Raw genomic sequence first — 14,092 nt, forward strand, 5'->3', positions numbered from 1 at the left:
CCCCGCTGTGAGCAGCAGAGGAGAGGCCACGGCCGAAGGGCAGCATTCCTCTCTAGGCTGGCACCCCCTCATCATCCCTGACACCAGAGAGGATGCAGACTCCATGTTCCTCAATAAACCTTGGAGGCCCCACAGTCCACACCTTGCGCCAGTTCCAGGAGAACTCTTGGAAAGCACGGTCAATCATCACCTGCGCTCTCTGGTGCCAGACAAAGGCGTGCACGGCTTCATGGCTCACATGGAGCGAGCCCTGAGCATGGACTGCAGCCTGCCCCAGCTGAAGCTGGCCTGTGCCAAGATGGTCTCCAAGACCGCGCTGCTTCTAAAGGCGCTCAGTGAGAGGCAAAAGAACCAGGGAGCCTCTGACCACATCGACAAATGCCGTCTGCAAGAGCATATCTCCAGATGTGTGACCCCGGAGGAAGACAATAAGCTCACAGAGAAGGTAGGAGAGCTGCTGAGCACTGCAGCCTGTGTCCTTCTGGGCAGGGGAGAAAGGAAGGAGTAATCCTCTCAGCACCGTGATCTTCCTTCCTTTTCTCTGAACAGGAAGCACAGCAGTCAGAGGCTAAGTTGGTGGTTTTATTATCCCTCTTGGTTATCATTGGAGTGATGCTGAAAGTCTTCTTCCATGTAAGCCAGTATCTTGTTTGACTCATAGCTGGGTGTCTTGTAGCTGGAGGGCCCAGGTGATGAGCCCCAGCTGCCACTGCAGATGCCCCTGCACGTGCCGGGTACCACAGGAGATGTTTTTCCTGGCCTGGAGCTTGTGGCAGCTTCCACAGTGCCCGGCTCAGCAGGGTTCAGCCTGCCTGGGGGAACCTGGTTCTGCCTTCTGTCCCTACTCTTGCCAGCTTTGCTTTGCTCTCCTGCCTTCAGCCACACAGCAATGAGAGCTTTCGCCCCCTCCTGTTTGGCACAATATTACAGGAAAACCAACGTTACAAATCTCCCATTTTCAATTCCCAGACGTGCTTTTTATCGCATAAAGCTGATTTCCAACCGTGCTACACCAGGATCTCGTGCCTTAGAAGGTAACTGCTGCCTGCCCATGCCACTGCTGTGCCCCCAAGAGTCTTTGCTGTGCAGAGAAACTCCTCCTGGAGCCCCGCAGCCGCGCAGGGGCCGCTGCCCGGGACTGCCCTGGCTGTGTTTCTAACACATCGCCTTTGGGGGAGCCCTGGGAAAGGGGGTCCTGAGCTCCTGAGGCAGGAGCTCCCAGCCCAACCAGCCCTTCCCACAGAGGCGCTGGGATGGATGTCCTGAGCTCCAGTGTGGTCCCGAATTTCTGTGAGCACAAGCAATACCTCTGTGTTCCCACAACAGTCTCGGCTGCTGATGGCTCTGCCCTATTTCACCCACTCCATCCCCACAGTGACTGGTGATGTACTCACTCCCACCCTCTCCAGTTTCCTTTTGCATTCAGGGCTCATTCCCAGCTGCTGCAGCCATTGCCATCCCTGCTGGGGCTCCCCATCTCCCTTAGGCTCTGCTGACACAGCCCCTGAGCAGGGAGAGGTGCTGGCACGTGCTGCAGCCCTCCCTGGCCAAACCTCCCTGCTTACGGACAGGGAGCAGGCACCTCTGGGGATGTGATGCCCGGAAGCCTTGTTCTCCCCACTGACCTTGCACTCTCCACTGGTTTGCAGCCCTGGAAAGGCCACTTCCTCACTCCTGCAGCAGCTGCTTCCCCGACAGGGCACTGTATAGGCAGCCCTGGTGCCCACAGCCTCCATCACCAGCTGCCTTCTCTTTTTATCCCTCTTCTCCCTTTCTGTTTTTTTTTCAGCTTCTGTGTAAAACTGCCACAGGAAGAGAGCAAGGATAACAAGGAGGCACAGGATGTGGAACAGAACAGGGCAGGGAGCCCCTGCCAGTGTTGCCCCTGTTTTGGTGCTGTTCTTGCTGCTTCCCGGTGCAGTTCCCCCTTCATGAAGTCTGAACTGCCGTGGATTCAATGCATCAGGGATGTTTATGAAGCCCAGAGATCAGAATCCTAGCAGGAGCATAGTGGGAAGAACTCAGGGGGAAGACTTTCAAGAAGAAGATGATCAAAGGATGCCAAGAATTCTATAGCTCCCATTTGAGTATAGGAACTGCTTAGGCTCTCGTTGGATGCTGTTTCATATGCTTTTGTTCTTTCCTAGGATGCTTTTTGCTTAGCTGTAATTTTCTTGCTGTCACTGCTGAGGGAAGGCCAAAGGGTGCTGCAGGCAACCATGAGCTTGGCACACCCTGAGAAGGTATCAGTACCTCACAGTTTTCCCCATCCCTTGTAGAAATGTTCCTCCCTGCATTCAATAAAAATTAAGATTGTCCTTGTTCCTCCTGCTGTTGCTGAAGTATTTGTAAAAGCAGTTTCTCTTCTCCCTTATGGCATTGGCCACATTCAGTTCCAGCTGGGCCTTTGCACCTTTCTCCCTGCATGGCCCAAGAACACCCTTGCCGTCCTCCTGCAGTGCTGCCCTTCTTCCAAAGCTCCAAATTCTGGGTCTCCCCTGAGTCCCAGCCAAAGCTTCCTGCTCAGGCACTCTGCTTCCTCACCGCATCGTCTCTGGCCACACCAGCATGGCCTGTTCCTGCCTGTGCCTTCAAGGATTTCTCCTTGCGGAATGTCCTGCCAGCCTGGATTCCTGTGCCCCTCTGGACAGCGTCCCCAGGGAGCCTCTCAACCAGCGTGGCTGCACTGACTCACCCTGGGCAGCCCCTCCAGCCTGGATGGACCTTTGTCCACATGCTGATTGTCCAGGCCCCAGAGCCCCGGAGCCTTCACCGTCTTGTGTAGGGGGAGCCGGGAGGGTGAGATGGGCCAGGAGAGGATTCCCCTGCTGCCCCGAGCAGGGACCTCTTTGCATTTCCCCGTCAGCTCTGCCAGCCCCGCTGCCACTGCCTGCCTCTGGCACTGTCAGCAGCTCAAGGAGTGCACGAGGTCCCTGGGGGTCACCATGTGCCATATTCTGGCTGTGGCTCACTGGAAAGTAGAAACCACGGCTGGATTGTTCTCACGGCTGCGGATAAAGACAAAGCCAAACTCGTGGTGGAGGAAACTGTCTGCCTTCATGCTTCATCCAGCTTGGACACCTCTTCCTGCCCCTTGTTGTCCCTCAATTCTTTGGGCTCTTCCCCAGATGCAGAGGGGCATTCCCACAGCTGTTGCTCCCCTTGGCATTGTCTGTGCCCTTCTGTCTGCCTGTGCCCAACAGCTGGCCTGGACTGGTGGTGCAGGTGCAACGAGCATCACCTGGCACCGTCAGTCACCTCCCTGCTGCTCAGCACTTGGGCCTCCCATTCCAACGAGGCCTTCCTGCATATCTCTTTGCATATCAAAGTAAGACGCCTTGCAGTAGTGCTTCTGAAACCTCCCAAGGCCCTGTAGCTTTCCAGGCTCAAGAGTTTTGTGCTCCAAACGGCTCCTGCAAGCACAAAAGCCCTGCAGGTTTGGTGGGAAGGGGAATGACCGGTGTCCTCCTGCAGGGGCCATGGCACTGCTGTCCCCGTGGTGCTGGCTTGGAGCGGCACAAGCAGCACTGTCCCCTCTGCACCCCTGAGGCTTCCACCTGCTCCTCCTTCCCTTTGCCCTCCCTCACAGCTGCCGGCCTCCATTGCATGGAGCCAGATGCCTGCATTGCTGTACCTCCTGCTCACAGGCTGCTGTCACTGAGTAGAAGCGTCTTCTCAGGAGGTTTAGTGCACATGCATGAAACGCACCTTTGTCCAATAGGGCTCAGAATAGCCTTAAAATAGTGTCAGGGTGTGGAAGGCAGGAAACACAGACATCAGGGATGAATTTCTTCATGGAAAGGCTGGTCAGGTCTTGGAAGGGGCTGCCCAAGGAGGTGGCGAACTCCCCATGCCTGGAGGTGTCCGAGGAACGGCTGGAGGTGGCACGGAGGGCTCTGGCCTGGGCACCAAGGTGGGGATCGGGCACGCACGGACTCGCTGAACGCGGAGGTCTTTTCCATCGCCGCTGCCTCTGAGGGACTCTGTGCGCACGGCTGGAGGCCGCCCTGCCCAGGCGCTGCGAGCTGTCGGCCCGCGCGTTTCCCCTCAGGCCCGGGGGCCGCTGCCGCTGCCGCCGCGCTGACCAAGGAGCTGCCCCTCGCTCTCCGCCGGCGCTAATGTGGCGCTGCGGCCGCGCCGGGAGCTGAGCCCTCAGTGTCCGGGCGCTGCCGCCTCCGGAGCGCTTCGCCTCAGGGGCTCGGCTGCGGCGGCGCTTCCCACGGCCTCGTCCGGCCGCCGCCGCTGCTGTTCCGGGCGCGCTGAGGCGGCGCTGCCGCCCCTCAGGCTCCCGGCGCTTCCGGCCATTGGCGCTGCGGCTCCCTCAGCCTCTCCCGCCGGGCGCTCCGAGCTCGGCCCGGCTCTCGGCAAGCTCCCCTCGCTCTCCCAGCGCCACGCGGGGCGGGCTCGGCCCTCGCTGGATGCCGCTGCCCACCAAAGGCGCTGTCACCGCCCTGCGCGACCGGACGGCGCAGAGAAAAGACAGCGACAGGCTCGTGAGCTTACAGAGAGACAGGGAGAGATCCCTCGCTCATCAGCGGCACGGACACAACAGGCGGAACTTGGGCATATTAAAAACATTCATCTCCAACGCGGTCAGGGCAGGATAATGAGAAGCAAAAGAAATTTCAACACCACCAGTAGCCCCATACCAAAACCTGGCCACAGAACCCTAATAAAAATGGGAATGGCTTCAGAGGGACAGAGAGCAGGGTTAGATCGTGTGTTTGGGAGAAATTCTTCCCTGTGAGGGCAAGGGGCCCTGGCACAGGGTGCCCAGAGCAGCAGTCCCTGGATCCCTGGCAGTGTCCCAGGCCAGGCTGGACAGGCCTTGGGGCAGCCTGGGATAGTGGAAGGTGTCCCTGGCCATGGCAGGGGAGGCACTGGCTCATCCTTAAGGACCTTTCCAAGTCAATCCACGATTCCACAGATTGATGGCTCTGAGTCATTTGGTGACAGCATTGCCCGATCTCCAGATTGCTGCAAGCTCTAATGCCAACCAGCACCATGGTGACACGAGCGTTGCTGCAGTGACATGACAAGGACACTGTGACATTGGCAGCACCACTGTGACATTGGCAGCACCACTGTGACACAGCAACTGCCACAGCAGCACCTCAGGTCTGCGTCCCTGGCGACTGCAGCCAGTCCTGCCTCGCCATGGACCTGGTGACACGTCTCGTGTGCGTTCTGCTCCTGCTGGCCCTGCTGCTGGCAGTGGCTCCTTCCCCAGGAGTGGCCAAGGAGCTCTGCCCACAGCCCTGCCACTGCCCACGGCGTGGGCGGCTGGACTGCCGGCACGCCGGCCTGGCCACCGTGCCCCCGGGCAGCCGCCACTGGCCCCTCGCCGTCCTGTGAGTCCCTCCGCCCCACTGAGCCCTGCAGCTGCCCCTCCTTGGCTCCCTGGTGCTGCAAACCCCATGTGGGACACCCGGGGGACTCCCTGGCCAGAGACAGGGGGGGGTTTGTGGGCTCAGCAGCAGGGTGAAGGCAGGCTGGGCACGCTGGGCCTTGTGCAGGCCAAGCCCGCTTCCAGCTCAGCAGCTGAGCGGCAGGGAAATGGGTTTTCCTGAGAGCGGCCGGGCTCTTTGGTTTCTTTGCAGAGATTTCACTGGCAACTCCATTGCTGCTGTTGGAAAAAAAGCCTGGAAGCACTACCCATGGACTGAGACCTTGTAAGTGCCCTGCGGCATTTCAGCTGTCAGGAGTTTGGGTGTTTTCTGTCCTTTGCTCTGGGGTTGCAGCAGCAGCCCTGACACCACCGTTTCCACTGTAATTCAAAGCTCTGCTGCACTGCAAGGACGGCTGTGAATCACCAGGGCTTCCCAGCATGGCAGGAAATGCCATGAGCTGCGTCTCTTGCAGCCCAGGGCGCTGTCCCTGTGTCTGGTTGCCCAGGGATCAAGCTGTGGTCAGCTTCAGCTGGCAAAGAGCAAAGGCCTGCTCTGGCCAGGACTGGGGACGATGGCTGCAGTCACCCAAAGGGATGCTTCATTCCAGCTGCTGCAGGAGATTTTCCCATGACAGTGCCATTTGCTGCTGGCCAGTGGCCGCTGTCACAATGTCCCTGTGTCCCCCTGCAGAGTGCTCAGGGACAATGAGCTGCGAGCAGTGAAGAGCCATTCCCTGGAGGGGCTGTTCCTGCTGAAGCACCTGTAAGCACCGTGCCCTGCCCAGGGCCAGGGGCTCCTGCCTGCCCCTTCCTGGGGCCCTGCTGCTCAGCCCGGCCACAGCCGTGGGCACGTGGCCTTTGTCCCTGCTGGGATCAAGGCTGCAGAGGCAAGTAAAAGCGACAGGGCAAATGGAAGTGACATTTGGTCTTCTGACTGCAACAGGGATTTGTCCTGCAATGAGATCGTGTCCATTGAGGAACGGGCTTTTGAGCCACTGCCATTCCTGAAGCTCCTGTGAGTGATCAAGTTCCTTTCTGATGTTTTTAGTGCCGTCTTTGCACTGGGCATCCTTCCTGTGTTGGAAAATGTTCCTGTTGTTTCCCCACAGTCCCTAAATCTGCCCCGCTCAGAACCCATCTTAGCTGCAGAAGTCAGTCAGCACTTGTGCCCTTCACTTCCCCTCCTGGACAGGCTACAAAACCTGAGAAAGCAGCAGTTTCCTCCCTCTTCCCCCTTGGATTTGCACCTTTCCTACAAGGGGATCCTGCTTTCCTCTCTCCTTTTCCTGCTGCCCTTCTCATGGGACAGGCCCCATTCCTTTGTGTGACCTCCTCTTTCCCCAGAAACCTCTCTGGGAATGGCCTCACGCACATCCCCAGCGGCACTTTCCAGGCCTGGCATGGGATGCAGTTTCTCCAGGAGCTGTAAGTGGCACCAGGGCTAAAGGCATGGCAGGGCCAGTCTCTGCAGCCTCTCTGCAGGGTCAGGAGGCCAGAGCAGCTTTGCCCTCTGCAAAGTGCTGATTGCTCCTGTGGATGTCGGCCAGGGAGCGGCAGGAGCGTGCAGCTGGAAAGGCCCTTTCCCCTGCCCTGCTCATCTCCTGCAAGGCTTCCTTGAGCCCGGCCAGGCCATCCCCACGTGCCCGGCACACCCAGCTCACGTCCTTGCCAGCAGCCCTGACAGAGCTCTCTTGTTTCTCAGCATCCTCAGCCGGAACCCGCTGGCTCTCATTGCTGACCCTGCCTTCTTCAAGCTGCCCTCGGTGAGCTCTCTGTAAGTATTGGCTCCGTGGAGCAGATCAGCAGAGATCTGTGTCTCTGCCGAGTGCCCTGTTCTCAGGCAAGCAGCAGAGGTGCAGCAGCAAACCTTCCTCTTGCCCAGCCTGAGTCTGCTGAGTCCTCTGGCTCCAGCAGAGCAAGGCAAAGGCCAAGCAGTGCTGCTGTGTCTCCAGCTACAAAGCTGCCCAGGAGCTGGGACACAAACTTTCAGGGACCAGAGCCCATGCAGGGCTGGAGCCGTGGAGTGGCTGCAGGGCTCTGGGAATAAACCGCACTCCTGCTGGAGCACTCGAGCCAGCAGCTGGAGCCTCCTGCCTCCTTCAGGGACTGGAGCTGCCCTGAGGAGAGCGCAGCAGGAGGGTCAGGGAGGGGCAATCCTTTCTGGTGGCATCTGTCTGCCACGAGAGCTGCAGGATTGCCCTCCTGATTCCGACGGCCTGCTTCAGAGCGGGGCAAGGCAGAGAGAAGCTGGGCTCCAGAATGGCTTCTCTTTGGTCAGGCACAAGTGGATGCCTCTGCCAACAGCAGCACCATCATCAGGGCTCTGGGCTTGCTCTCAGAGCAGAGGTCTGGCACGGTCACTGGACAATTTCATGAGGTCTTTCCAATGCTTGCAGAGACCTGAGTGGCACCCAAGTGACTCCGCAGACGCTGCTGCTGCTCCTGCAGACCACACTGCGCTTGGAAACCCTGTGAGTTGTGTGGCACTGAGCCCCAGCTGCCAGTGGGCCCCAAGTGCTGGGACAGCCAAGGGCTGTGCTTGGGAAACAAATCTGTGTGCCACAAAGCCAGAATGAGCCCAGGAAGCTCAAGAGCTGCTGCTTCCTTCTGGGAACCTGCTCCTACTCAGCAGCTCAGAGATGCAGTTTCACCTTTTGGGTGACTCGCTGCATGTTGCTCAAAGGGGAGTTTGAGCTCCAGGCAGGTGCATTTCTCTGTCACGTGGTATTTTGGGAGCAGTTCCACTTTGCAGGATACAATCCCCTTTTGAATGTTTTGCATTGGGAGTGAGGAGACTTTCCAGGGCTGTGGCACTCAGTGAAGCACAAGCCCCACGCGTGGTGTCCGTGTGTTCCCTGAGCTGGGCTCGCAGCCATGGGTTGGGTGGCCGGGTGCTGCTGCAATAATGCCCTCTTGTCTTTAGCCAAGTGCCCAAGGAGGTGGCCTGCTGCCTGTGCCAGGAGCGTCCCCTCCCCGAGAGCCCGTGCAGGAGCATCCAGTTCCTCTGTGAGAAGCTGTGCAGCAGCAGCAGCAGCGCCCCGCAGTGCGGTTGGTGTCCGAGGGGCTGGGGGGAGCTCAAATCTGCCACTTCTCTTGAGCCTGGGCAGATGCTGCAGCACTGCCCCGTCTTGGGGGAAGCCTGATCTCCTCTTGGAGTGCAGGACTGGGACAAAACACCTCGGCTTGAAAAGTTCCGGGAGATTGTACAGATCTTGTGTGTCACATAGTGTCTGGAGAAGGAACAGCCCACTGGGATCTCCACTGCCCCTCTGCAGGGCCAAGGGCAGGGCCCCCGATGTGCTCTGCAGGGGGAACACCAAGCATCCCTTAAGCCCTCCTTAATGGCCTGTGCAGGGAGAGCAAAGCAGCATCCTGGTCTAGCTGGGCACAGAGCAGAGAACATCAATCCACAGCAGGGCGAGGCTGCACTTCTGCAAACAGATACAGCCAGGTTTCCAAGGTCCCCAGATCTCGGTTCTCTCACTGCCTCAGCCCAGGTTTCCCATGGCACAGTCCCAGAGCTCTGGTGCCCTTGAGGAAGTTTTTCATGGTGTAACAGCTTGAGGTGTTGCTGCTGTTGGGAAAAGGAGTCCCTGGGCTTTTCTCCCCTGCCAGTCCGTGTCCCCACTGCAGCGCTGATCTTTCCTCTGGGCTCTCTGGCTCCTCACTGGCTCCTGCAGAGCAACCCAAGCCTGGCTCATCTGCGGCTCTGGGAAACTCTGCTACAGCAAACCCATTCCCCAGGGATGCTGTCCTCCCAGCCAGAGCCCCAGGAGAACAGCAGGAAAGAACCAGCTCTGTGCTCTGCCCTGCCCCGAGGGGATAATGGGATGGATTGAAGGCGTCTTGTCCTCTCCACAACACATCCCCCCCTCTGCTCTCGAGCTGCCTGCCCTTGAGACGAGCTCCTGCTGCTCGGGGGAACCTCTGAGCCTGTGTGTGTGCCGAGCTGCTGATCTGCTCTCTTGGTGTTCTGCAGCTCACACAAGTCTGCTACAGACACGAGGAGAAATAATGGACCAGGAACAACCCAGGAAGCTGAACACCAGCCCAGTGTTGAGCGTCAAGCCCGAGGAGCCTTCACTGGGAGATCATAGAACTGTAACACTTGCGGTTGCCCTGACCCAGAGCACTGAGGGTGATGCCAGCAGCCTGGACAGTTCCAGAACCAGTTCATATCCCCCTCAGCAACTCTTAGGGTACAAAGGCAGAACAAGTGCTGATGACGTGAGGGCCAAGCTCAAGAAGAAGCTGCTCAAGAAGAAGCTGCACCAGTCTAACAGCATCAAGACTCCAAAAAGCCTTGTCCCACACCATCCCCAGCCTGCCAGCTTGAAGGACGTGGCGGAAAAGACATCCTCGAGCTGGGATCACAAGCAGCAGGACTCACGTTTAAACTGGCAAGCATTGAACCCTTGGGATGCAGCTGGTGCGTTAAACCCCAGTCATGAATTAAACCCCGCTCATGACAAGTCTGCTGACAGACACCTCAGAGATGAGGGGGAAGTTCACGCTGCAAGGCACAACTATGGCAGCACACACAAACAGCCAAAGAAGGAGGACAGGCAGCATTGGGTTGGACATAATCCGCTTTTCTACGAGGTGTTGAGCCCTGTGAAAGCAGAGGGACAGCCCAGAGCCACCACCCTCAAAGCCGAGCAGCGTCTAAATGGGAACCTGGATTTTCTCTCTGACCCGTTGGTTCAGAGCCGCCCCGCTGTGAGCAGCAGAGGAGAGGCCACGGCCGAAGGGCAGCATTCCTCTCTAGGCTGGCACCCCCTCATCATCCCTGACACCAGAGAGGATGCAGACTCCATGTTCCTCAATAAACCTTGGAGGCCCCACAGTCCACACCTTGCGCCAGTTCCAGGAGAACTCTTGGAAAGCACGGTCAATCATCACCTGCGCTCTCTGGTGCCAGACAAAGGCGTGCACGGCTTCATGGCTCACATGGAGCGAGCCCTGAGCATGGACTGCAGCCTGCCCCAGCTGAAGCTGGCCTGTGCCAAGATGGTCTCCAAGACCGCGCTGCTTCTAAAGGCGCTCAGTGAGAGGCAAAAGAACCAGGGAGCCTCTGACCACATCGACAAATGCCGTCTGCAAGAGCATATCTCCAGATGTGTGACCCCGGAGGAAGACAATAAGCTCACAGAGAAGGTAGGAGAGCTGCTGGGCACTGCAACCTGTGTCCTTCTAGGCAGGGGAGATTGGAAGCTGTAATCCTCTCACCACCGTGATCTTCCTTCCTTTTCTCTCAGCCAGAGCCAGAGACCATGGATGACACCATCACATTCATTGTACTGCTGTCCGTCATCGCCATCGTTTTACTGACTCTGAAGGGTGTCTTCCACGTAAGCCAATGCAGCGGTGTTTGACTCATAGCTGTGTGTCTTGTGGCTGGAGGGCCCAGGTGATGAGCCCCAGCTGCCACTGCAGATGCCCTTGCACGTGCTGGGTACCACAGGAGATGTTTTTCCTGGCCTGGAGCTTGTGGCAGCTTCCACAGTGCCCGGCTCAGCAGGGTTCAGCCTGCCTGGGGGAACCTGGTCCTGCCTTCTGTCCCCATTCTTGCCAGCTTTGCTTTGCTCCCCTGCCTTCAGCCACACAGCCATGAAATTGATAGCTCAGGGAATTCAGAACAGTTCCTGCAGAGAGAAACAGGAAAGTGGGAAGGAAGGCTAGATTCTTTTTTAAATAATTTCTTCTGGCACAGACTTGCATGTGTGTGGAACAGGCTGGGTCGGATGAAGGATGTTTTGGTCTCCCATATTTTGTAGAGTATGACAAGAAAACTCTGGTGTTACAAGTCTCTCTGTCCTTTCCAAGGTGTGTTCTCGATTTGTTGCACCTGTTTGCCGACAGCTACTCAGCAGTCAGTTATGGCTGAGAAGGTAACTGCTCCCTGCCCATGCCACTGCTGTGCCACCAAGAGTCTTTCCTGTGCATAGAAACTCTTCCTTGAGCCCCGCAGCCACACAGGTGCCATTGGCCAGGACTCCTCTGGCTTTGTTTCTAACACACAGTGTTTGGGGGAGCCTTGGGAAAGGTGGTCCTGAGTGACAGTCCTGGGCATGCCCAGGAGCTCCCAGCCCAACCAGCCCTTCATGCACCAGTGATGCTGCCCCGGATGGGTTGCCTGTGTTGGGCCAGCCAGGGGTGTCATTTCTGGGACCCCCATGTTCTTTGGGCTCAGCTGAAATGGCCCCAAACAGGAAGAGGTGCTGCAACTCCTGCAGCCCCCTCTGGCCAAACCTCCCTGCTTATTCTCTTTGGTTTTCAGGTTATCTCTAAACCTGCAACAGAGATGGAGGAAGAACAAGTACAGGGAGGCAGAGGATGCAGAGCAGGTAAGGGCAGGCAGCAGATGCTGGTTCTGCTCCTCTGCCTGCAGCACGTGCTCTTCCTCAGCTCTCCAAATCCTTCCCTTCCATGGCAATTTCCAGGACTTGCCTGAGCTCAGCGAAGAGCAGTTGCTGTTGGTTCAACACATCGTGCAGAGACAAATGTGGAAAGGAAGGACAGATGTCATGCACAAAGTGAAGAACTCAAGAGAGGGGAAGAAGGCAGATGCCAACACTTCTTCATCTCCTACACCTATGTAGGAATTGCTGAAACTCTGGTTCTAATCCTTGACTGTTATTCCCTTGGCTATTTCCTTGGATGCCCATTTTTACCTTGGAGGCTATTTTCTTAGCTGTTTCCTTATGACTCTCACTGAATGTTGCTTCCTTCATAGTTCTTTCCTTGGATGTTATTTCCTAATAAATGCTGGTTTTGTGCAGCCAGAGTGTCCAGTGAATAGGGAGAAATATCTTTGTATGTTCAGGGCTGTGTTCCTGTTTTTGTGTGTGAACTCGTGTATCTGGTGCGAGAAACTGGACTCACATTTGAGTTGGCAAGGATTAAACCCCTGGGATGGAGCCAGTGGATTAAACCCCACTGATGATGAAAACCCCATTGAATGAAAATTCTCCTTGTTCCTCCTGTTGTTGCTGATGTATTTGTAAAAGCAGTTTCTCTCCTCTCTGAGTTGTTCAGCCTGAACTAAAGGAGGCTCAAGGGAGACCTTCTGGCTCTCCATCACTCCCTGACACGATGGTCAGCCTGGTGGGAGGTCAGACTCTCCTCCCAGGGAACAGGGACAGGAGGAGAGGAAATGGCCTTGAGTTGTGCCAGGGAGGTTTAGGTTGGACATTAGGAAGAATTTCTTCACAGAGAGGAGGATTAAACATTGTTATAGACTGCCCAAGTTGTGGAGTTGCTGTCTGGGGACTCATTCCAGCAGCTCCAGGTCCTTCCTGGACCTCAGGGCGGAAGGCAGCTCTTCAGGTGGGGTCTCACCTGAGAGAAGTCAAAATACCTGGGCAGGAGTTCATTATTAAATGAGACTTTCCCCCTTCCTTTGTGATTTGGTGAGCTTGGTGCCCCTTCCCATTGCTTGAGCTGCCTCAGATGTTCATTCATTGCCAGGTTCCAAATCTTGTTTCATTTAATGGCAAACATGTTTGAAAGTGGAAAGAACCTTTGTTTTACATAGCCCCAGCTACTTGGAGTTCAACACCTGTGATTCACAAGGCTCTTGTGGTTCGACACATTTATTACAAGACCAGTTTTTTTTCCTTCTTAGAGAAATGCTTTTCCTATGCTTGTGCAAATGAGTCCCACAGCTACTCCTGCTGGTAAGACACATTCCATCTCCAGTTTTCTCAGAGCAGCTCTGGGCTTTATGTGGGCTGCTGCAGGGAGGACTAATTCCTTTTGTTGTTCTGGAAGTGCTGCACACATCTGATACTGTCTAAACAATCCTGCAGCTCTGATGGTTCCAGATATAGCTGACCTCAATAAGTTGACAGGAAAACATCTCCTTTCCAAAACCAGCACTTATTTTGGGGCTTAATTTTAGTAGCATTTAGGTTTATTGCCCATTTCTGTTGCTGTTACATATTTGAAGGAGAAGCAAATGGTGGGTGTGATGCACGTGGTGTCTCACAACATTAAACTTTCATCCCTAATAAAACACTTCAAAACTTTTGGAAATTATGTAAACAGAGCTGCTCCAATTCAGTGGCATCGTTAAAACTGAGATCAAACAAAACTTCTTCTTTGAGGTCAAACTGTTCCTAGGACAATTAATGGCCTGGGAGAGAAATCAAGGGTAAATTTCTCTCTACAACATGTTTCAATTTCATCCCTATGCACATACTTTTTGTCATATATAAGGGGCAGCTTCCTCAGAATTTATCACTTGGGAAAGTTTCTGTTTTAGAAGGACTGACTGACATCATGAGGCAATGAGCCAGAAGGACACCCAGGCACTCTCATCCTGAGCAAGTCCTTCCAAATCCCCGACTGTTCCCCTTTCCATCGGAATCTGCTGGACGGTGCCTCGCAGAGAGCCAGCGCCGAATTCCTCCCACACTCTGTCACCAGGGAAGTGAGCAGGCAGGGAGCTGAGGGATGACTTCTGCAGGAACAGAGCTTTCTGTTTGACTCTGCTGCTCAATTCCCTTGTGGCCAGTGCCAGTCAGGTCAGCTGTCTGTGGCTTTGGAAGGGGCTGGAGAGCAGGCACTGCAAGGAGGAGTGTGGACAGACAGCAAACCAGCAGAAATTCCGTCTTCCTAACTGGTAAACAAAAAAATCTGATGGGTATTGGTTGTGTCACACCCCAAAATTCTGCAGCTTTGCTTCTGCTCTTCAGTAAG

The 14,092-nt window shown here is 55.9% G+C and overlaps 1 long non-coding RNA gene across 1 annotated transcript; it reads left to right on the plus strand.

The window, feature by feature from the left end:
• The first annotated feature begins 9,843 nt into the window (after positions 1 to 9,843).
• Positions 9,844 to 11,865, plus strand: LOC306812809. The gene is made up of 3 exons (XR_013776906.1): positions 9,844 to 10,740; positions 11,216 to 11,280; positions 11,670 to 11,865. It is a non-coding gene; the product is annotated as an uncharacterized lncRNA (long non-coding RNA).
• The last annotated feature ends 2,227 nt before the right edge of the window (positions 11,866 to 14,092 follow it).

Source organism: Erithacus rubecula (genome assembly GCF_903797595.1).
Source record: "Erithacus rubecula genome assembly, chromosome: 27".
Classification (NCBI taxonomy): Eukaryota; Metazoa; Chordata; class Aves; order Passeriformes; family Muscicapidae; genus Erithacus; species Erithacus rubecula.